This window comes from Nicotiana tabacum, chromosome 8 (assembly GCF_000715075.1).
Source record: "Nicotiana tabacum cultivar K326 chromosome 8, ASM71507v2, whole genome shotgun sequence".
Lineage (NCBI taxonomy): Eukaryota > Viridiplantae > Streptophyta > Magnoliopsida > Solanales > Solanaceae > Nicotiana > Nicotiana tabacum.
Window position 1 is genome coordinate 191,880,223 of NC_134087.1, and position 22,192 is coordinate 191,902,414.

Here is a 22,192-nt window from a genome sequence, read left to right on the forward strand (position 1 = left end):
ATTTTAACATGCTGACAGTTAAACATTAATCACAAAGACGGTTCTGGTTTTATTTTAAAGTTGATTACCTAAGACTTGCCTAAGCGTAAAATAATATGCAGTAGTTACCAGAATTATTAAAAACATTTTGGAAGTTATTTTACCTAAAGCATGTTGTTCTAAACGTTGCAAAAAAATGCAGGGATTCTGATCAGTTTCACTTAAACAGGCTAATCAAACATGAGACTGTTTTATGTCCTTTTTCATGCATCAGTAGTTTAACTAGGTGTAACTGAATGAGTGTGAACAAGATCCTAAAATAGGGTATCTAACGTGCATATATGAAAATGCAGAATGATTGTAGAATTCCTAAAACATGATTTCTAAATACCCAAAGAGTTACAACATGACTTCCAGACGTGCAGGAGCAACAATTTTATGTTGATGCTATTATTTAGCCTAAAATAGGATTTCTAAGTGGTAAAGTGATGCCAAATGAGATACTGAAACAGTAAACCTAAGAACATAGTATCTAATGCATGACATGCTTTGAATGGGTTGATCTTACACATGGATTCTAATGCACATATATGAAATGTAAACCTAAGACATGGTTTCTACCCATTGATGTTGATAGCTTATATAACTACCCTCCTCTTTTCACTAGCCAGCCCCAATACTTGTTTACAACAGATTATTACAGACCAATACTGAAATAAATTACATAAGTAGAAAAGATTAAAAAGTTACACTATAGAGAGCCTGAAAACAGGCCCAGATTTTCGACACCTGATTAGGACTTCCTCTCTGAGTTATGTAATAAATCTAACTCCAACACCTCAAATGTCAAGATTGTTTCATAGCCTTTCTCATATCTGGGTGTGTCAGAGTTCCCTAAGGACCGCAAGGGATCCCAGGAAGTACTCACACCTAGATTTTATAGCCAAGACAGAGTAAGTTCAGTGTGGAAAGGCCAGCTTTTGTGTGTCCAAGTTCAAAGGGAGCTCAAGGGTCCTAAGGCAAGGCTCACACAAAAGAGGCAGAACTTAGTGGTCTAAGAGTAGAGTGAGAGTGCTCGACATAGTTTTGAAGAGTTTAAATAAGAAAACAGTTTTGAAAAATGGTAAGCAAGAAATAGTTTTGAGAAGAGAGACTTAATTGGAATAGTTTTATGAAAAAGTTTAACTGATGAAACCTATTTGAAGGAGCATGCATACCAATCTCAGAACCAAAACAAAGTCAACATCACACCAAGGACCAAGAATAGTCCAGTAAACACAAGTAAGGGAATGGGATTAGAGGGACAAATATGGATCATGTGAGGGCAAACATGGAGCAGGCATGAACATATACAAGCACACAATTAGAAACTCCTACAGGTTCAGAGGATCAGGGGGACAGTAGGGTATTGGATTAGATTAACATATCAACACCAAACAACTAAGACCATGATCGTACCAATCATGGGGATTCACATAAGAAGCATGTACTAAGTATATAGAAACATGCTGGTTATTGACAAGTAAAGCATAACTTAACATGTACAGGGAATTCAGGATCCTAGTTACATGTTGAACAGCAAAATAGTAAATAAAAGCATATTAGAAATACAAGGAATTGTAACAGTAATAGAGACATGTTGGTTTGAGGACTGAAATCTGAATTAGAACATACTAGTGAAGTGAAGAAAGCAAAAACACAAAGCAAAAATAGGAGAGGTGCAGTACTTAGCCTTGGCTTGCAGTCGGCTAGCTTAGAATAGTAGCAAGTAACACAGAAGAGAGAATAGAGAGTTTTAGTTGTGTGAGAGAGAGTTGAATAGATTTATTGTCCGTCTATGCTAAAGAGAGAGTTGAGTATTTATAGTTTTGAAAATAGGCAGAAAATAAGGTAACAAGTAAAGATTTAGCATAATTATGGAAGTAATCACAATTAGAATCTAATTAATATAAGTACCCCCTTTAATAAAGGAGTCACAGCTTAAACGGATACCAACAGGGATAATCAAGGAAAGAAAATCAGTTGAGAAAGGCTGATTTTAGCATATAAGGGGTAGTAAAAGTATAGAGCATATGATTGAGTCTAAGTACAAAATATACCAATAAGGAGAGTATATAAGAATTAATTTGACAACAGGTTTATTTACAAAAAAATAAGTAAATAAGGCAGGACAAGTTTAATTATGGAAATTAGTAAGAGAGTCCTCGAATGAGGTTCTAATCACAAGGAATCATTATCAATTAAGGAAAATATCACACAGTAAGGAAATACTAGAAATCAGGCAGTCGGCATTATGCAAAATCAGTGAAGTATCAATCATAGAGATTCAGGGAAAATACAAAACGATACTAATTTAGGAGGAATTGGCGCAAGCTTATAAGAACAGACAGAATAAGCTCACAAAAAGACAAAAATCTGAAACCCTAACAAGCAAACATAAGGTAAAAATTACAGAATCACATTATTCATGAGAAAATAGTATATATAATAGAACATATCATCAGAAACAACTCAGAATTTTAGGATTAGAACTAAGGAAATTAGGGTTTTCAACAGAATAACTTGAGTAGAGGAGAAAGCTTAAACAAACGTTTAAAACATAGCGACTCGCAGATTAATACAAAAATCAGAAGAAAGAAGTATTTTTGAAAAGGTGTTTAAGAACCCTAATCCGAGGATGAAGAGTCGTTTTGAGAAAATCGGAAAACCTTTAATGGAAAATAACAAGATAACTCTGGATATACCTAGATCTATCAGAGATCTAAGAGGATCGAGAGTTTAGTAGTTAGGGTTTCAAATAGAACCCAGAGAGAAGGAAAAGTAACTCAAAATCACCGATGTTAATTGGAAAGCGGTAAAAACTTACTCGGACGGTCATGGATGGCCGGAAAATGGCATGAGAAACCATGGGAGGTGAGTAAACCGCATCTGGTTCACTTGAAGGCCTCAAAACGCTAACACGTATTCAAGAGGGAGCCATAAGGCTGATAGGTGGCAAGACTACCCTGGATTCCGGCAAGTAGACCGCCGGAGAATGGAGGAAATGGGCCCAGCAGATGGAGCATTTTAGAGAGAGAGATGAGAGAGTTGAGAGAGATGGCTGAGTGAATGAGGGAGGGTAAGGGGGTAGTCTTAGGGTTTAATTATGGTAAGAGGGATCTGGACCGTTGATTGAAATGATTCAGATTGAGTGAGGGATTGGGCCGAGTGGTATGGTGCATTGGGCTTGGGTCTGTGGGTTATCAAATTTGGACCAGGCTTAATTAGGCTACAATTTTAACAAGAATGGCTAATTGTTAATACCCATCAAAAATTAGATAAATAATTAATAAAAATAGATAATAATTAGATAAAATAAAATTAAAGCTAAATAGGTGAAATTAAGGTAATTAACTAATATTTAAAATATAAAATGACCGATTATTGAATTAAAATAGCATAAAGTGTACAATTAGGCTATAATTGCAAAATTATTGTAATTATTGTCAAACAATGCCAAATTGGCTAATTTGTGAAATAATTAAATCCTAATAGGATTAAAAATGATATATTATAAAATTGGCTAATTTGTGAAATAATTAAATCCTAATAGGATTAAAAATGATATATTGAGTTAAGAAATACTTTGAAATTACTTGTAATGTAATTTATGAATAATTATTGGATATAAAGTACTGAATAAATTAGAAAATAAATTGATAATAATATGGAAAATTATGGAAAAATACCAATTATTATAAAAAGTGATTTTGAAGGCATATATGCAAATTTAAAAATAGTTTGAGACCGCCGCCACTATTCACATCTCATAACTCCGGCGTCCGGCAAGAGTTGTCGGGTAAAGATATGATGGCCAATTTTGACCGAGCGAAACGGTTTGAAGAGATTTAGGCCGCACCCTGGTTTCTGAGTTGCCTACATATCCCTGGTTTGATACGAATCAGGCCGTATGTAGTTCAGGAGTCATTGGCGAAGTATATCGATGAAGTTTTACAAGAACAGACGCAATGCATAGGGTTGGACGAACAAGCGACTTACGGGAATGGTTAGGAGAACTGGAGCGGGACTGCTCCTTCCAGGATGACCGTACAAGCATATATTGCGTAATTTAAATATGATGCAAATTCCCATCGGACCATGAATGTTGTTTTTGGACGGTTAGGAATGGCGTCCTCAGACCATGATGTCCTGGGCCATGGGTTGTTTGATGCAGGATTCGCAGGCCATGAAATGATGTTCTTGGGCTATGAGGATGGTGCCTCTGAACCATGATGCCTTTGAATAATGATATGCAAAAGATTGAAAGAGATCATCAGGCCATGACATGGTGTTCTTCGGCCATGAAGATGGTGCCTCCGAACGATGATGCCTTTGGATGAGTTGGCAATATATATCAGCCCATGAAGGATGCAGTCGTATGATGTGGATAAGAGAGAGCTCAGTCTTGCGAATTGAAGGGCAGAGCTTAGCCCGTAAGAGAAGCCAGATAAATAGTGCTTGGATAGCGCTTAGTTTCGAAGAAAATTAGAGGCAGAGCTTAGCCTCGAAAGGTAGGAGAGTAGCCTTATGGAAAGATGCAAATGCAGGTGGAAGTAAAGCTTAACCTCAGAAGGTAGAATTGTAGCCTTGTGCAGAATAGAAGGCAAATAGTAGCCTTATGTAATGCAGATGCAGATGGAGGTAGAGCTTAACCTCGGAAGGTAGAATGGTAGCCTTATGCAAATTTGAAGGTAGAATAGTAGCCTTATGCAATGCAGATATAGATAAAGGTAGAGCTTAATCTCGGAAGGCAGAATGGTAGCCATATGCAAATTGGAAGGCAGAATAGTAGCCTTATGCAATGCAAATGCAGATGGAGACAACGTTTAGTCTCGGAAGGCATAATGGTGGCCTTATGCAAGTCGGAAGGCAGAATAGTAGCCTTATGCAATGCAAATGCAGATGGAGACAACGTTTAGTCTCGGAAGGTATAATGGTAGCCTTATGCAAGAAAAAAGATAACAAATGACAGTAGAGTTTTCTTAACTGATAGCAGATTGCTGCATTGTGATTACTGGGAACATTGTAACATACGGAACATCACTGGTATGTGCTGATAGCAAATGTTGGTAATTGCAACAGTTCTGAGAATCGTATTTTGAACAATGTTTGTCCCGTGGGCGTACAATATGTCTAATGATTTCACAATCCTAGTGCCTGCATTTAAAGAAAAATCGTGAGTTTTGTCAGAGGGAAGGTTAGCTCGTATCCCTGTTGGCTTTTCTTGACTCGCTCTGCTTTGATCTGGTGATACCATCTGTATTATTGGGGTAGCATTTCTAAACAAGTAGTTTCAATAATAAACATGCATGATTTTGTAAAAGTATGACATAAATTAAAAATAACTTTTAGATGGACCGACGATTGTGACATAGTTCAAGACATTGCAACCTCTCCTGCTACGGAATTGTGAGGGTCCTCCTCAAGATTCTACCCCAGTTTGATGGGTTGACATTTCTAACTATTGCTCGTGTGGAGATTGGCTGAAATTACTTCGGAATTTTGAGGGACCTCCTCAAAATTTCTGCCCCAGTTTCCAATTGCGGGGGAAATGAATTTTTTTTTTGAATTGTGACCAAACCCATAGGGCTGGCTACATATCCCCTCTTAAATGGGAATCAGGTCAGGCATAGTTCAATTTACATCATATAAGGAAAGCATAAATATTACACATAGTAACGCTTGACTACATCTGAATTGATTGGCTTGGGCCAGACTTCCCCGTCCATTTCTGAAAGTATGAGGGCTCCTCCTATCAAAACCCAGTGAACCATGTATGGACCCTGCCAGTTGGGAGAGAACTTCCCTTTGGCTTCATCTTGATGGGGAAAATTTTTCTTTAACACCAGCTGCCTTGGTGTGAACTATCTTTTGTTGAAGGCTCTGAACATTCTGTTCTGATAGAGTTGACCATGGCAGACTGCATTCATTCTCTTTCCAACTATAAGGTCTAGTTGCTCATAACGACTATTTACCTACTGCATCGTCGAGCTCAGCTTCTTGTATGATCCTTAGGGAAGGAATTTCTACCTCAGCGGGAATGACAACCTCTGTACCGTAAACCAGCATATAGGGGGTGCCCCGGTTGATATGCGGACTATGGTAAGATACCCTAATATAGCAAATGATAACTTCTCGTGCCACTGTCTGTGATTCTTTATCATTTTCCTCAATATCTTCTTGATATTCTTGTTGGCGTCTTCTACAGCTCCATTCATCTGAGGTCTGTAGGTTGTGGAATTCTTATGTTTGATTTTGAAAGTTTCGCACATAGTTTTCATCAAGTCTCTGTTGAGGTTGGAGCTATTATCAGTAATGATTGACTCTGAAATTCCGAGTCGATGAACAATGCAGTCACGGACAAAGTCTGACATGACTTTCTTAGTCACTGCTTTGTAAGATGCTGCTTCGACCCATTTGGTGAAATAGTCGATGGCTACTAGGATAAACCTGTGTCCGTTGGAAGCAGCATGCTCGATTGGTCCAATAACGTCCATTCCCCAGGCGGCGAACAACCACGATGAGCTTGTTGTGTTAAGCTTTCTTGAAGGTACCTTTATTATGTCTGCATGCATCTGACACTGGTGACATTTCTGGACATACTGGATGCAGTCCATTTCCATAGTCATCCTAAATTAACCAACCCAGAGTATCTTTTTTACTAAGACAAAACCATTCATATGTGGACCGCAGGTCCTAGCATGAATTTCTTCTAGTAGCCTGGATGTTTCCTTTGCGTCGACACAACTTAATAATCCTAAATCGGGAGTCCTTTTATACAGGATTGCTCCGTTGTGAAAGAAGTTGTTGGACAGTCTCCGAAGTGTACGTTTTTGAGTAGGATTCGCAAGCTCCGGGTACTCTCCTTATGCCAAATATTCCTTGACATCATGAAACCAAGTCTTTATGTCTGCTTCCTCCTCAACATGGTCACAATAAGCTGGCTGATTATGGATTTTCACTAGAATGGGATCAATGAAATTCTTTTCGGGATGTTGTATCATAGATGATAGGGTAGCCAATGCATCGGCAAACTCATTCTAGATTCTGGGAACATGGTGGAATTCTGTCTTCGTGAACCTCTTTCTCAATTCTTGTACATGATGCAGATACGGGAGTATCTTGGAGTTCTTGGTTGTCCATTCTCCTCGTACCTGATGTATAAGCAAGTTTGAATCTCTAATCACTAGCAACTCTTGAACGTTCATTTCAATGGCTATTTTGAGTCTTAAAATGCAGGCTTTATACTCGGCCATATTGTTGGTGCAGGGGAACCTGAGTTTGGCAGACACCGGATAATGCTGACTGGTTTCTGATATCAGGACTACTCCTATGCCAACTCCTTTGAAGTTTGTTTCTCCATCGAAGAACATTCTCCAACTGTCATAGGATTCCACAATGTCTTCTCCTATGAATGATACCACTTCATCAGGAAAATACATTTTCAGTGGTTTGTATCCTCCATCCACGAGGTTTTCAGCAAGGTGGTCTGCCAGTGCCTATCTCTTCACCACTTTCTGAGTTACGTAAACAATGTCGAATCACTCAACAGGATTTGCCACTTGGCTAGCTTGCCGGTGGGCATGAGATTTTGAAAGATGTACTTCAAGGGATCCATTCTCGATATGAGATATGTAGTATAGGTGCAGAAGTAATGTCTCAGCTTCTGAGCTACCCAAGTCAAAGCATAACAGGTGCGTTCCAATAAAGAATACCGAACCTCGTACGAGGTAAACTTCTTACTGAGGTAATAAATGGCTTGTTCCTTCCTCCCTATTTCATCGTGATGCCCCAGAATGCAGCCGAAAGCTTCATCTAACACTACAAGGTAGAGTAATAAGGGTCTACCTGGCTCGGGTGGGACTAAGATTGGTGGTGTTGACAGGTACTCCTTGATTTTGTCGAAGGACTTTTGGCAGTCATCGGACCATTTGGTGGTGGCGGCCTTCTTTAACATCTTAACAATTGGCTCACAGATAACTGTAGACTGTATTATGAACCGGTTGATATAGTTAAGCTTTCCCAGGAAACTCATCACATCCTTCTTGTTCCTTGGCGGTGGTAGTTATTGAATGGATTTGAATTTTGATGGATCCAGTTCTATTCCTCGGCAGCTCATAATAAACCCAAGCAATTTCCTAACAGGAACCCTAAATGCGCGCTTTGCGGGGTTTAGTTTTAGGTTGTATCGTCGTAGTCTATTGAAGAACTTCCTTAGATCTTCTATGTGGTTAGTGTCCTTCTTGGATTTGATAATGACATCATCCATATATACCTCTATTTTTTTGTGTATCATATCATGGAACACGGTAGTCATGGCCCTCATGTAGGTGGCCCCTATATTCTTCAGGCCGAATGGCATCATCTTGTAACAGTACACTCCCCACGGCATAATGAAAGCCATTTTCTCAGCATCTTCCTCATCCATCCAGATCTGAAGATAACCAGCGAAGCAATCTACGAGTGACTGTAGCTCATGCTTGGCGCAATTGTCAATCATGATGTGTATATTTGGCAAAGGGAAGTCTTCTTTTGGACTAGCCCGGTTGAGATCCGGTAGTCGACACAGACTCTGACCTTCCCATCCTTCTTTGGCACTGGCATAATGTTGGCTAACCATGTCGGGTGTTCTACTACCCTGAGAACCTTAGCGTTGATCTTCTTGGTGACTTCTTCTTTGATTTTCAAACTCATATCAGGCTTGAACGTTTTGAGCTTTTGCTTCACCGGTGGACACATTGGATCGGTTGGCAGTTTATAAGATACAATAGATGTACTTAGACCAGTCATGTCATCATATGACCATGCGAATATGTCCTCATGCTCCTTTAGAAATTCTGTGTATTCTTTCTTCTCTGATGGTGATAGGTGAATGTTGATTCGCATTTCCTTGATGTTTTCTGCATCTCCTAGGTTGACAATCTCAGTCTCATGTAGGTTGGACTTAGGTCTATTTTGTTCTCAACTTCTTTGACAATCTCGTCAGTTATGTCATCTTCTTCTGAATCCATATCCATTTGTTGTGTTGTGTCATTGCATGTCACAGTCATTGGTTCATCAAGACAAGTAATAGTAATGCTGTATTGGTAAAGCAAGGAGAGAAAACTATAGCAATAAAATAATTCATAAGAATAATCAAAAATTCTTTTGATAAATTGAATAATTGTTTTGAACATCGAAGACCTTATTACGGGAAATGAAAAATACGAAAAGAAAACCATTTAGTAAATAAACAGTAAATAATGCATGTTTTAGCCTTGCTACCCCGAGGCTCGTCGGGCTTTGGTTGTCCTGATGGTCCAATTCTTGAGATGTGCCCCTCTGCTCATAGCCTGTATGGAAGGTCCTTCCTCCCCCTCCTCCTCAATAATAATGCAATAGTCCATATCACTGTCCTCTAGAAATAAGTTCTTTACTACTGCAAGTGCTTCTTCTTCATCTGACCCATAAATAATGTCGACATGTTGGAAGGTCTGCTCTAAATGTGGTATTGGCTGCTCTAGTGGGTAATAAGGACCGTGCCATGGTGGCGACTGACTATTGAATTCTTCCTAGGTGTATTCATATCCCAAACCGAAGGTAGTGCCATTTTTCTTGAGTTTTATGGGTTTAGAGATTCCTTGGAGGTTCTTGCCGAGCCCTTTGCCAGGTTCGTACCCACTCCAACTCAGTATACTCTCGATTTTGCTATCCCACCATTTGTCTTTGTCGATAGCATTGACCAGCTCAATGTGGTGTTAAGTTTCTCCACCCAGCTTCCTTCTTCCCTCGATCGCCGGAATGTTCTGGCGACTATATATAGGGTTGCTACCGTCACCATGAATGATCACTTCCTGATGATTCCATTCGAACTTTACTGCCTAATGCAGCGTTGATGCTACGGCCCTAGCGGCATGAATCCATGGCCATCCCAGCAGCAAGTTGTAAGACGATGGTACATCTATTACCTGGAAATCGACTTCGAACCAGGTTGGTCCCATCTGTAGGCATAGACTAATCTCACCAATGGTGGACCTATAAGAACCATCGAAGGCTTTCAAATTGATTGCTCCATCCTTTATCTCATGCAGCTCTTTACCCAACTTCTTGAGTGTTACCAGCGGACAAATGTTAAGACTGGAACCTCCATCGATCAGGATTCTGGTGATGAAATAATCTTCATATTGCACGGTGATGTGTAGTGCTTTGTTGTTCCCCAGCCCTTCAGGTGGCAGCTCGTCCTCATAAAAGGTGATCTTATGGCTTTCCAGCACTTGTCCTACCATATTAGCCATTTCCCCGCTAGTGATGTTACTTGGTACGTACACTTCATTTAGCACCTTTAACAAAGCATTCTTGTGCGTCTCAGAATTTTGCAACAAAGAGAGAATGGATATTTGTGCTGGCGTCTTGTTTAATTGGTGGATGATCGAATATTCCTTGGCATGTATTTTCCTCCAAAGGTTGTTCTGACCTGTCTCAATGAGGGGCGGCCGATTGGAGGCCTACTTGCTTGATTCAGGTAGATGTTCAGGGGTATAGACTCTACCAGTTCTTGTCATACCCTGTGCTGCGACAGTTTCTTCAATCCTGACCTTGCCTTTCCTTCTCGCCTCGGCTGTATAGTCCTATGGGTACAATATTTGTATAGAATGGTGGCATGGTAGACATCATCACTAGGATCGACGCGACTATCCTTACTTTGAATGGAACATGTGCCTTGGGTGGAAAGACTTCAACCTCAAATGGTGCGGGTGCATTAGCTAGAGACACGAATTCTACCTCAATTGGTACCAGTGTCTTTGCGGGTGGCGCTGCTTCAAACTCAAGAGGTATAGACATATTCACCTCAACGTTCTCAAGAGGTTGGGTCTGGACTATGATTGGATTGAGAGTAATTGTTGGTTTCTTTGGGTCATCACCTTCTGCGATCAACCCGATTGATCCCTTGGGATCCCATTCATCTTCTACTTTAATCATGTGGATACCTACACCCTTATGGTCTGGCAGAGGATTGTTGCAGACGTTTGGAGCGGGTTCCTTTGCCACAATGATCTTGTTATCAATCAAAGACTGTATATTGTCTTTCAAGGAGCAACATTCATCGATGGTGTGCCCTTTCATGCCGGAGTGGTATACACAAGACTTGTTTTGGTTAATCCACTGAGAAGGATTCTCAGGGGTTGCGGCAGGGATGGGGGTGACATAACCAACAACTTGAGCCTCTCATACAGTTGGTCGATGGGTTCAGCGATGGCTGTATATTGTTTTGGAAGTCTGCGATCAAAATTAGGTTGGGGTCTAGCGAAATTTTGGTGTGCAGGGGGTGATTTATAATGGGATGGTTGGGCATTATAAGTTTGATAGACATGAGCGGGTTGGGAGTATCTGGGTGAAGTAGGTTGATATGTAGGAGGTGGAGATGACTGATAAGTTGGTGGCGGAGCTTGGTACAAGGGTGAGGGTGCTTGGTAGTTTGGGGTTGGCTGATATGTGAGTGGAGGTGTTTGGTAGGTTTGATAATGTTAGAGAACTTGTGGTTCTCAATCAACATTAGCCGTTCATAGTACCGCAGGTCCTGATCCCGGACAAAGAACTTGTTCATTTACTCCTCTTCTAAGGTGGGTCTGACCTTAACAGCTTCAAATCTCCACCAAGTAGCATACTCATGAAATGTCTCTATGGGCTTTTTCTTCAAATTCTAGATATAGAACACGTCTGGTGCGTTCTTTGTATTAAACCTGAATCTATCCATAAAGTCGGATGCCATGCCTACCCAGCTTGACCACTTCTTGGGATCTTGGCTGAGGTACCAAGATAATGCATCTCCTTTCAAACTCCTCATGAACAGCTTCATGCGAATCCTTTTATCCTTCCCTACTCTAACCAGCTTGTCGCAATATGTCCTCAGATGGACCCTTGGATCACCCGTACCATCAAACATTTCGAACTTCGGAGGTTTGTACCCCTCAGGCAGTTTGACATCAGGCTGTATGCAAAGGTCCTCATAGTTCATCCCCTCGATTACTTTGCTTCCCTCAACGCCCTGAATCCAGCTGGTCAGTTTCTTAAGTTCCTCGGCCAAGTTCCTGATTAGTAGATCCTTTTCATCAGACTCAGGTGTGCATGAGATAGGTTGGGTGGAGTGTGGGATATTCTCCACGTAGATATGAGTGTTATGGTGGTTTGGTGTATGGGTGTGGAAATGGTCGTTTGTGGAGTTCTGAGGTTCTGGGATGAGTAGTGGAGTGTTGTTTGGGGTATGGCAGGTGTTGCATTGGTTCTTTGGTGGAGCAGCGTGATGATGAGGTGCGGGGGGATTCTACTATTTTGGGATATTTTGAGTAGGTGTAGGGTTTTGAGCGTTGGGGAAGCTAATATCTGGGGTGTTGAGGGAAAATGACAGGTTTGCCAAATTTCGAACCTGATCGAGCTCTTCCTTGAATTTCAACAATTTCTGTTCAAGTTGTGACACATTCTCGTTAGGACCCCGAATACCCTAGCCATCAGTGGCCTCTACCCATTCAGCTCTGCTCTCCTTCCTGCTATTGTTTAAATTTTCCATTTTATTCTTGTCTTTGTTCTTGCCTTTAGACGAACTAAGAGGAGGAGTGGGTGGAGGGCCCTTGGATCTTGTGAAATAAGATGATGATGCCAGAGTGCACGAACTAACCTTTGGGGAGGGGAATAATAAAAACAAAAATAAAACAAAAGGTACTAAAATCAGTGAGGATTATAAAAAGTATTGCAATATTTAAATACATAGTGCGGGAATGTAAAACGTGTCCTAATTTGGGAGCCTCTTTGTGCCCGAGGTAGGCCTAGCGACAAATAGACTTGGAGAACTTCGAATCCCAATAAATGCTTCATTTTATAATATAAAAATAGACGAATCCCAAAATGATACTAAGATAATAATAAGTCACCACTGGCACTTGTCCTTATTACATTTGGAAAGCGAGTAAATATAATCTATTTGGCCTCAGAAGGACCTCCATCAGGTTGAATGCTCTTGTTGATCAAATCCTCCAGTTCGCGTAGGTTCACCAGTAAAAATGCCTTTGCCAAGTGTTTTCATTCGTTTCCCTTAGTGTTCTGGTAGTTGGTGACTCTCTTCCTCACTTTTCCTTCCAATTCCAGCAGACTGCATTCCAGATATTCCAACTTTTCACTAGCTTTGGCGGCCCTCTCTTTCCACTCATTGATTTGGTCATTCGATGGAAGACTCCTCCACCAGTCTAGCAAGAGTGGGGGGCATGCAAACCATACCGAAATCGGGGACCTCGTGCCTCACTTTCTGCAAAATAAAAGGGTTAGACCCTACCCCCACCGGACTCGACTATTTATACATTTATGATCAGCACATCGACATTTAGTTCTCCAAATAAATTCACAGAACGTGATGATGTCCGTTTGGGTTTAGGGAAACCCAACGGAATTTTGGACAAGGCTATCTTAAAGGATCATTATATGGACAACATAACTGATCCAACTAGGTTCGACCATGATGCATGCACAATTTAAATAGAGTAAGGTTTCTGTGGGGTTTTAGACTGGTACCCTTGAGCGGACAACTCAAGGGGGAAGGCACGGAACTGTCGACTGCACCGCTGATAGACTAGTTTTATCGCAAATAAGCCTTTCCAAATTTAGGGGGGTAATGATATAGAAAGGTAGGAACTACTTATCAAGCGTTGCTATAGTATTTGTTTGGCATGAGTGGAGTATGATGTTGAGCATGATTATGCAATAATTAAAAGCATGTTGACATGTATTTGCACCTTAAGAAAGCGATAAATACAACAGTTTTATAATATAAAGCAGTTATAAAGGAAGGAAACAAGAAAGATATGTTAGTTTTGCTTTTGAAAAAGAAATTAAATGCTTAAAAGAATTAAACAAATAATCGGGGGGTACAAATTCACAAAAACGGTATGAAATGGTAAAAGACTAAATATCCCCAGCAGAGTCGCCATACTACCGCGCCCCCTTTTTCTCGCGAAATCGGGTTTATGAAATTTTTGGTTGGGACAACACTTTCCTTTTGGAAAGGGGGTTTGCATTTTTGAAGATTCACCACCTAACGATTTTAATGCACATTACGACACCTATAGGGTTCATTTATAACCACGTTTGGTAACTAGAGACAGGGTAAGAGCTTGAAATTATCCCAAGGGGAAGGTGTTAGGCACCCCTCAAGATCCACTAGTGTGGTTCCCGGCCAAACAATTTTTGTGAATTTGTACAATTAACAAATAAACAAGTATGGCTCAAATAGTAGGGGATTTAAGCGTTAATACACAAGTGTTTGAAAAACAATTAACGAAAAAGCAAGATTTTGAAAAGAATTACAATCTAAGCTTATTTGTGAATGTAAAAGGGGGTGTCCTAGGTTTGTTTATAATATGGATCACTTTAATGCAATACCCGGTATGAAACTCCTCAAAGAGGAGCTACACGTGGTACTGACGCACCGGTCATCATATCCATATCTACCCTTTCCTACCCCGTGAAGGTAATTAAAGCGAGGATTGGTCTTGACCCCCATTGCATGTTGTTACCAATCCATTCCTATCAGTCCCGGAGGAATTTAGGACTCCTATCCTTTAAAAGGGGTTCTAGGCAGACCCTCAAGTTCAAAGGTAAAATACTAAGGAGACATATCATTAGAGATTAATGAGACATTTTAGCCCATGGCATAAGAGTATACTAGTGAAAGTACGAGACTGAGCAAAATATAATCTAATTATGTACAAAATTCACAAATTATCTATCCAATTTTTGAGTTAGAACTTGTTTCTTTCAGGTGATCTTAATCATCCCTAAATCTAACCTGTTCCTTTCACAGTGATCTCTACTTAGAGCTTTTGTAAAGATGTCATCTATTTGATTGTCAGTAGGACAAAATTCCATAGTGATCAAACCTTTTCATAGTTGTTCCTCAAAAAGTGATGCCTAACATCTATGTGCTTAGTTCTTTTGTGATGAACTGGGTTCTTGGTCATACTAATTGCACTGGTGTTGTCACAAAATATAGGGATACAATCAACATCAATTTCAAAGTCCATTAATTGTTGTTTGATCCATAACAATTGAGCACAACATGAGGCAACAACAACATACTCAGCTTCAGCAGTAGATAAGGCCACAGAATTTTACTTTTTGGTGGCCCAAGACACAAGACATGAGCCAAGAAAGTGTGTCATACCTGAGGTGCTCTTTCTATCCACAAGAAAACCTGCATAATCAACATCAGCATATCCCACTAAGTTGAAATTACTACCTTTTGGATACCATAGACAAAGGTTAGTGGTGCCTTTTAGGTATCGGAAGATCCTCTTGACGGTAGTCAAGTGAGACTCATTTGGATTTGTCTGAAATCTAGCACAAAAGCCTACATTGAAAACAATGTCAGGTCTACTAGCAGTGAGATATAACAAAGAGACAATCATTCCCCTATACAGCTTCTGATCAATAGATGAACTGGGTTCATCTATATCCAATTTTGTGACTGTTGCTACAGGAGTATAAATTTCTTTGGAGAATTCCATTTTAAACCTAATAAGCTACTCTTTCACATACTTCTGCTAATGGATCATAGTTCCATTTGGATTTTTCTTAATTTGTAAGTCTAAAAAGAAATTAAGCTCACCCATCATACTTATTTCAAATTCACTCCCCATTAGTTTAGCAAATTCTTTACTTAACTTATTAGTAGTTGCTCCAAAGATTATATCATCAACATATATCTGAACTACCAAGAGATCTTTACCTTTTTCTTTCAAGAACAAAGTATTGTCAATTTAACTGTTCTATCTTCGTCAAGTTTGTTTTTAAAGACCCATTTTGTGCTAATTACTGATCTGTCCTTAGGTCTTGGTACTAGATGCCAAACTTGACTTCTCTCAAATTGGTTGAGTTCATCTTGCATTGCATTCACCCAGTCTGCATCTTGTAAAGCCTCAACAATATTTTTTGGTTCAATAAGAGATAAAAAAGCATCAAAAACACAAAGATTCTTCAAAGAAGATCTCGTTTTGATTCCAGAGGTTGGATCAATGATTATTTTCTCAATGGGATGAGAACTTTGATAATTGTAAGATTTCACAACCAGGTGGTTTCCCTAGATGTTCCTTCAATGTTTTGTTGCTGAGAAACAGGTTCATGGACAGGTTCCCTCGAGGTTTGAGGATCATTTCCTCTTTGTTCAGTTCCCCATGTCAGGTTTCCCTTGGTGGAAGGACATGTTCCTTCCACTAGTGCAACTTCAGTTTGGGCAGTGGTTTCGTTTGAGTTTCTTACCAGTTGAATTGCTTCATCATCCTGTTCTTGCCTCTCAGAAAGAATGCTAGTTCAAAAACCACATGTACACTTTCTTCTATACATGTAGTTCCTTTGTTATAAATATTATAAGCTTTACTATGTGAAGAATATCCCAAGAATACTCCCTCATCACTTCTAGGATCAAACTTACCTAGAGAGTCTTTACTATTATTGTGCACAAAACACTTGCATCCAACTGCCCTAAGATGGGATATATTTGGCTTTCTCCCTTTAAGTAACTCATAGGGAGTCGTCTCAATGATACATCTTGTCATGCACCTATTTATGATGTAGAAAGCAGTGTTCACAGCTTCTGCCCAAAAGCTATGAGGCAGTTTACTAGAAAGAAGCATAGTCCTAGCCATTTCTTCCAATGTCATATTCTTTCTTTCAACTACTCCATTTTGTTTTGGTGTCCTAGGAGCAGAACATTTATGATTTATGCCATGCTTATCACAAAATTCAGCAAATTTAGCATTCTCAAATTCAGTATCATGATCAGACCTAATTGATGCAAGTTAATTACCTAGTTGTTTCTGAGTTTTTCTAACAAAAGAAGTGAACATGTCAAATGCTTCATCTTTAGATGTTAAAAATAATGTCCAAGTAAACCTAGAGTACTCATCAACAAGCACCATAACATATCTCTTACCACCTCTGCTCATTGTTCTCATTGGTCCACAAAGATCCATATGAACCAGTTCCATCGTCCTGGTAGTACTTACCATTTTCTTGATTTTAAAAGAGGATCTTACCTGCTTCCTCCTTGAACAAGCCTCACAAACTTTATCTTCTTTGAACTTAATGTTAGGCAGCCCTATCACCAAGTTTTTGGAGATTAGTTTGTTGAGTTGTCTTAGACTGGCATGTCCAAGTCTCTTGTGGCAAAGGAAGGGATCATTATTCAACACACTTAAGCAAGTGAATTCATTATCTGAAAGTGTGGACAGATTCACAACATATATGTTGTTCACTCTCTTTCCCTGCAAAACTATCTTGTCAGTGGTAAGATTAATCACAAAATATTTTGTAGAGGTGAAGCCAACCATATTACCTCTATCATACAATTGAGATACACTTATTAGACTGTACTTCAGTTCATCTATCAAGAAGACATTCTCAATAGAGTGAGAATCAGTTTTACCTACCTTTCCAACCCTAATTATCTCACATTTCTTTCTATTTCCAAAGGAGACATTACCTCCTTTAAGGTCCTCAAGCGAAAGGAAATGGTTCTTACTTCCTGTCATATACTTTGAGCAGTCACTATCCATGTACTAAATTTGGATGATTCCCTTCATTTGAACCTGCAAAAAGAAATCAGGGTTTAGTCTTAGGAACCCAAACTAGTTTGGGTCCCTTTCTATAGGCAAAAAGATAAATCAAATTCATTTAGCCCAACTTGGCAGCCTATTTTTCCCTAGAATAAATTTGTTCTTTAGACTTGCCTTATCTTTTACAATGCACTCATTCTTGTAGTGATCAGTGCTACCATAGTGTGTGCAAATCTTGTTCTCAGGGAGTGTGAGGTACTTGATTTTGGGATCCCTCTTAGGTGCAGAGTTCCTAAAGCCAAGTCCTTTTCTGTTGCTACTATGATATTCTTGTAGCCATGAAAGTGCATCGGAAGACCTATTCCATTTACAAGTTATGTCTAGCTCATGCTTGACCTTATTCAGATCCTCCTTTAGGACTCTTACCTATTCATCCCTCTTATACAACTCATCTTTCATTTTTCCTACATTTTTTTCTAAAGTGTGTTGTGTGATCAATTGTCTTTTTATTTGTTCGTAATTTCAATTTTAGAATTTCAAATCAGTTCTAGGACAGTTGTGTCAAGTGCATGAACCTGGTTCTTCAACACAGTATTTTTATTTTCAGTTTCACAAGCCCTAAGTTCTAGGTTTTTGCACTTGGCTCTTAAAATCACAAATTCTTTCGACGGCTGTTCCGTTTCATTATTCACATCCTCAAATTCATCAATTAGGTCAAGTGGTAACTTAGATAACCTTTGTTTAGACAAAAATTTAATTTTATCTTTGAGATAAAATACACTTACCTCAGTTTCTTCATCAGATTCTCCAATGGTCATAAGTGCTCATTCATCATCATCATCATCATCTGAGCTTTCTTCCCAAGCAGCGACCATAGCCTTGGTTGATCCTTTGTTGTTGCTTTTCTTGAGTTGAACCTATTCCTTTTTCATGTTCCTTCATTCAACTCTTTCCTTCTTCCATTTAAATTCCCACAAAGGACAGTTTTTGATGTGCTAATCAGTCTTTGCAGACTTGTAACAACCATCATTAGTTTACTTCTCAAGAGCTTTTGCCTTGCTGTAGCTTCCACTTCTTGAAGAACCTTTTCCTCTCCTTATGTACTTCTTGAAGTCTTTGGTGATCATAGCCATTTCATCATCTTCCAGATTAGAACCTTCAGTGATTACGAGTGCTAAGCTCCTTTCCTTCTTAGGTACATCCATTTTCATGGTTTGTCTCCTAAGTTCATAAACAGTGAGATTCCCAATCAAATCATCTAGTGGGAGAGTGGCAATGTTCTTTGATTTCTGGATGGCAGTGATCTTGCTTTCCTAAGTGATTGGCAAGACCCTAGTAACTATCTTCTCAACTCTTCCTTCTTGAGGGATAATCCTTCCAAGAGATTTTACTTCATTTGTCAATGTAGTGAACCTTGTGTACATCTCCTGAATGGTTTCCTCATCCTTCAAAACAAAGTTCTCATACTGAGAATACAATAGAGTTCCTCTAGATCTCTTTACCTGAGTTGTTCCTTCATGGGCCACTTGTAGTGTGTCCCAAATTTATTTAGCAGTGGAATAGCCTTGGATTCTACTATACTCATCTAGACCAAGCCTACAAACAAGCCATTTCTTGACTTTAATATTCTTCTCCCAATTCTTCAAGTCCTCAGCATTGCAATCTGCTCTTGTTTTGGCACATCTACTCCTTCAGCATTTTTTTTCAAGGTTGCTAGTGGACCATTAGTGACAATGTCACATAGCTCATAGTCTTATCCTTGAATGTGATCTCGCATTATATTATTCCACCAAGAGTAGCACTGGCCATTAAAGAGTGGTGACCTAGCAATGGATTGCCCTTCCTAATTTTCAGGTGGTGCACTCATCTTGATATTATCCTGAGGTGATAAACTTTTCAAGGATAACCTGCTCTGATACCAATTGATGTTTTATACTTCAATACCACACAAGAGAGGGGAGATGATTGCGTGGTGTCCAATTTTTCGCGTGCACAGAGTATAGATGGACCTGGTTCTTCTATGTGTTCCTTATACTACTATTGCGGAATAATAAATGCAAAAAGTAAAGAACACATGTATTTTTACGTGGATAACACCCCGCTCAAAAGGTGAAAAAACCACGACCTGCCACTCAGTAGGATTTTTCCCAACACTCCACTAAATCACTGAGCTAAAACAGTATTTACAAAACTCTTGTAAATCTAAGGATTACCTCTAACCCTTTGTGGCAACCAGCCTCAGACTGTTACGACAATTTCAAGTTAACTCTAACTTGAACAATACACTTAGAGTACCTAGTATAAATGAGTCTAGAGAAAGCTGAAAGGTACAACTCAAAATCTCTACTACAAATGAACTAGAATAAAAGACATACACTTGGAACTGATTCTTCTATCTGGTTTATGTATCTTGAGGTTCATACACTTGAATTACACAGGAATTGCTTGCAAATGACTTGCTATTTTGCTCTCAACTCTCTTTTAACTTCAACGTTTGTATGTACCTATAAAATGAGAACATCCTGAAATATATAGAGCTAGTAGAATAGGAAATAACTAGAAGTCCAATGCTTTACTCTTCCTTGGTGGAAGAGTTCTAGTTATCTTCAACTTCTAACTCCTCCCTTATCTAGGATAGAGTTCTCTTCGAGTAAGGAGTCCTCTCCTTATCAATTATGAAATCTTTTCGTTCAGAATATATCAGATATAACCACTTAAACTTATCTCCTTCACATGCATTCCTTGTGCTCGAATCTGCCCGTGACTGTGTAAATTGTGTATGGATATGGTTCATGCTTGAGTTCCTTTATCAACCATCAAAACAAACTTACTTAGGCCAACATATAGTTGTTAAAAATTAACTAACCTTTTTTAAAAATTTGTATACAATTAGCGAAAAATAGCCCATATACAACTTGCATATAACTTACATACAATTATATTATATTATGTATTTTGTATATTATTTGCATGTATCTTTACACTGGACATATAAATAATATACACCCGACATATAAAATAGATATAAATTATTTATACATCATTTATCTTCATCTTCTTCTAGTTTAATTTGAAATTCCAACTTTACCAAACTCTAATATTTACTCAACTCTCTCAAAATTAAGATATAAACGCCAATGAATACTCGCAATCGTTTTGCAACAACATCCAATCTAAAAAAAAAATATTTTGCAAAATTCAATTTTCGAATTTAAAGCTTTTAAACTTTTTAATGGTTGTCAATGGTGAACCCTTTGATGCTGAAAATAAGATGAAAACATAATTTTAAGGTCTTTGTATAATTAATAGACGTGAGGATAAGAGGGGGAGGGGGCGACGCGGTGGCTATTTCGTGGCTACTTTTTAGGTAGTTTTTTGACAAAAGGTAGAAATGGTTATGTGATTTTATTTTGGTGGTTGGTTTAAGGTAGTTTAGTGAAGGGTTTAATGTTGTTTTGCAGCTGAATTTTGTTGGAGTTACTGGTATTTTGTGGCTAGTTTTTTACGAATGGCTTTTTGGAGGTTTTTAAATGATTTTAATGGAGGGTGGTGGCTAGTTCTTGGGTGTTAAAGGGTTGTGAAGGAGTTAGTGTTTATAAGAGAAGAGAAGCAAAGCAACGGTTGCTTCTACTTAGTTTGAAGGATAGAAATGGAGTTGATCGTGGTTTTAGGTGAAGTTGCAGCAATATTTTAAGGGATCCTTCTTTTATCATGGTTTTTTTTATATAACACGGAAATATAAATACACAATATATTTTTTAAGAAACCTAAAGAAAAGTGATAAATTCTAAAGAAGTGTATCTAGGTAAAAATTCCTTTAGGGAACCAGACTTAGGCCTCATTTGTTTTTTAAAAGATTAAGACGTCTGAATTTGAATGCACATATGAATATCAAGATGTTTATTAAAATTAAGATGTCTGAATCTGGATACATATCTGAATGTTAAGATGTGTAATAACATCTGAATATCAAATGATTAAGACTGTTTATTTTTTAACATTTGAATGAATAAAATTTAAATAAAATTAATATCCTTAATATTTTATCAACAAAATATTTAATATATATATATATATATATGGTAATTGATGGTGGTGATGACTAACGGTGATATTTATGGATGCCCACAAGAGGCGGTGGTTGGTAGTGATTTTGGATGATAGTGGTGGTTCTAGGTAGTATCTAGTATTGATTGGTAATGAAGACTATGGTTGAGAATGGTGGATGGTAGTAGTTGATAATCATGGATGGTGGTAGTTGTAGTTGAGGAAGATGGTGGTAGTTCCTAATGGTAGGCACTGGCTATTATGGTTAATAATGGTGGTGGGGGAGGCAGTTGAGGTGGGTGGGTAGATGGTTGTGGTTGAGGATGATTATGGTGGTGGCAGTGATAATTAATAATTGTGGGGGTGTTAAGTGGTGGTAGTCAATAATGGTAAGGTGGAAGGTGGTGGTAATCAATAGTGATGGCAGCAATGATGATAGTTGACTATGTGGTTGTCCGTGTTGGTGGTTGAGTATGGAGGTAGGAGGTGGTGCATGGTGGTAGTTGATAATGGCAGTAACTAATTGTGAATGTAGGTAATAACATCTTAAT